The sequence below is a fragment of the Mesocricetus auratus genome, unplaced genomic scaffold (genome assembly GCF_017639785.1).
Source record: "Mesocricetus auratus isolate SY011 unplaced genomic scaffold, BCM_Maur_2.0 Super-Scaffold_100010, whole genome shotgun sequence".
In the NCBI taxonomy this organism is placed as follows: Eukaryota; Metazoa; Chordata; class Mammalia; order Rodentia; family Cricetidae; genus Mesocricetus; species Mesocricetus auratus.
In genome coordinates this window covers 15,165,886-15,169,002 of record NW_024429194.1, presented here as the reverse complement: position 1 = coordinate 15,169,002, position 3,117 = coordinate 15,165,886, and the positions used below count along the sequence as shown (strand labels likewise).

The following is a 3,117-nucleotide window of genomic DNA, read 5'->3' as shown; positions in this document are numbered from 1 at the left end:
AACATTATCTGTTGTAAATTAGTTTAGTTTTTGCTTTAGCTTCTCTATGCCTCAGAGTCTGTATCATATCATAAAGCTTTATTTTCCCCTGGGCATATACTAGAACTGTGCAAGGGCAAGCCATTTAGTCCTTTACAAAGCATGTCTAACAGTATACTAGATAGAATGACAGAAAATCTTGCCACAATTTCAGACACCCAAATCTATTTTAAGACACACAGTAATATTTGACTGTGGAAGTAGTATTTTTTTCAGCATGATGTGATCTGCTCATACCCCATGAACACATAGCATGAGCATTATTTATGAGTACTGGAAAATAAATGTAAGTACACTATATTAAAGAACAAATAAAAATGACATCCAGGTTTATCAACCATCTCTAATTATTGCTTGAAGGAGTCCATCAATGATTCAAAATTGTTGAATGTTGAAAGAGAACTCATAAAAATTACTTTTTAAAGAAAAGAGAGACTGCATCTGAAAACAGATTTTTAAGTTATGGAAAGGAGTGGAAAAAGATTCAAGTAAGCAGTCTTTCCAAATTATCTTCAGGAAGGCAGAAAGCCAATGGCAGCAATTTGCAGATGAATCATAAGTCAGCTGCCCTAGGAACTGTTGTATGTAGAAAGTCTGCAGCACTTGTAGCCAAGGAGATTACATGACTCAGCTATATTAGTTAATGGGAGTATAAACTAGAAATAAACTGCAGTAACACATGCAGTGAAATGTTCCAGACTCACAACCACACACAAAATACTGGACATCCTGATGTTAATGTTGGTATTGTAATTATTCATATATCCATGAATACATTTAAAATAAGTGTTTAAACCAATTGTCAATCGGTGATGCTGAAATGGGGAAGACCCAAGCAGCCGTAAGGTCTTCATAAAAGCTGTCACCCAATATTGGCATATTAAGGGAAATTGAAGGCATAGATATCAAAGAGCGAGAAATTGGAAAAAAAGGTAATTTAATTTATTTTACAACTGTACAAATGATAAAGCAAGAATAGCTGATTGCAATACACAAATGACAGGGAACAGTGTTGACCAGAATGAACCTACAACATAAGCTTCATCTCCCCATTCCACAGATGATGTAAGAAAGACTCAGTAGCAATTATCCTATGCAGCAGAACTATCTGTAAACTCCTTCTTTTTCTTCCTGCTATATACATTTATAACACTTGTGCTTTTACCTACACATAGAAACAGGATTTCTTAAAAGGTGCTACATTAAGGAGAAACACACAACCTAGACTCACAATCAGAAAATCGCAATTTAAACACATTGCCAGCTTGAGGATATTTATTTTCTTTACTTTTGTCTGGAAAGATTTGAACATACTAGTCTCTTACTATTATGCTAGGAAAGAACATGTAATTAAGCTATAAAGTAGGTCTTTCTTAAAGCAGAGTAGTAAATGAAGTCTCAAAAGAACTTCTGTTTTTAAAGTGGTCATGATCTCCAGGGAAGTTCACAGTGCAGACCCTGAAGAAATCAGCATAACACACATCTATTGGTGCACATATTACAGATTCAGTGTGTACACACAGATATACATATATAACATGGTATATATGCATCACACGTGTCTATTTGTACTATAGAGATATATTTATAGCACATATATATAATAAAATATCTATTTCTAGATGGGTTGTATTTGGAGTTTGTTTATCAAATACAAACAATCACCTTTACCTGTTTTTATTAAAACCTTGGTATACTGATAACATTTAATGGGGATACCTCCAAACTTGTAGAGATAACAGCTAACTATACACAACTTTTCCCATCCCCCTTGCACAACTATAGATAATCCTTACAATAAACACATGAAAACAACTCTGTGAACCAAATATATCACATAATATGTATCATGACTAACTGGCACAACTAGAAATAAATCATTTTGCTCGCCCCTTCCCGAGGAGTAGCTGAGGAACTTGTTGGTATGTACACTACCCTTAGCACTTATTAAATAAAGCATTTCTGTAAGCATATATGTAGAGATTTCCTTTAACAATAGATATACAGTTCCTATGATATACAACACATGAAGACATTTGAATGCCCAGCACCTTCTCCCAGTGAGAAAAACTTCCACAGTAGTTTCATTATTCCTGTAGGCTGAATCACAAGATTTGCCCTGAAAAAATCTGTTACTAATTCACATTTTCTTTCAGCAACTTATTATTAAGTGTAGATCATGCTGAGTAATAATAATGAGAAAATTTCCATGGTCTACTCATGTCAACAGCACAGTAGCACCCATGCTACCTCAGTGACTGTGATATATCACAGTCAGCTGCCTGGGCATTCCCAGGTGCATGGTTAAACCATGACAAAGGAAATAAAACCATAAAGATGTGAGCATATCATATTAAGGAAAACACAGATACTTCAAGTATACACTTATAATTTGATTTTTGTTATGCTCCCTTAGGCCATCATGTATGTTAAATCGTAACTCTTTCCCTCACTGAACCGTTAGCCTTCATGGCTCTCCTTGCCTTTTCCCTGTAAGAAGGTCATGGTGGGGACTTAAGTGTTAGAGAATGGGATGGGCTCACTTAGTATTTCTTCTCTGAGCACTAAATGCCTTCAACTGAATTCATTCTTGTGTATTGAAAGTTCCCTGAGATGAACAAAAGTGGTTTTCTTTCAAATCTGAAGCCCTTTTGATGCTGAGCATTTTCCTAACTGGGCAAGCGTGTAGAAAACACGAAACAGGGGTGAAGAATGAATGTGGAGACATTAAAAAGGCACTACCCAATGCATCTAAGAGATAAGCATCAGCATGGAACAGTGGGGGAGCTGGGGTGTGCTTGCTTGTTTAAACACATTTTCTTTCCTTCTCGAAAGTGCAGTCAAAATGCTGTGCTGCTGTTTCCAAACACATACTTTGAGTAAGTGCCAAGTTAGTATTTACACGTGACAATTTTCTTGTGACTTCTAGATTTCCATAGAATGCATGATAGGTGCTGCTGGAAGCACTCATGTGCACAGAGTTCCAAACCAATTTTACACATTACCTACTTTTCGTTGGTCAAACAAATGAGACTTTCAATTTAACATTCATATAGCATGTGTCTCATACTTTCAAAT

The 3,117-nt window shown here is 35.7% G+C and overlaps 1 protein-coding gene across 1 annotated transcript in view; it reads right to left on the bottom strand.

Moving 5' to 3' along the window:
- Window positions 1–959: 959 nt before the first annotated feature.
- Window positions 960–3,117, bottom strand: part of St8sia4 (ST8 alpha-N-acetyl-neuraminide alpha-2,8-sialyltransferase 4) — a gene marked incomplete in the record, with an annotated part of 86,797 nt that continues 84,639 nt past the window's right edge. Inside the window, 1 exon segment of the mRNA XM_040752971.1 lies at window positions 960–3,117.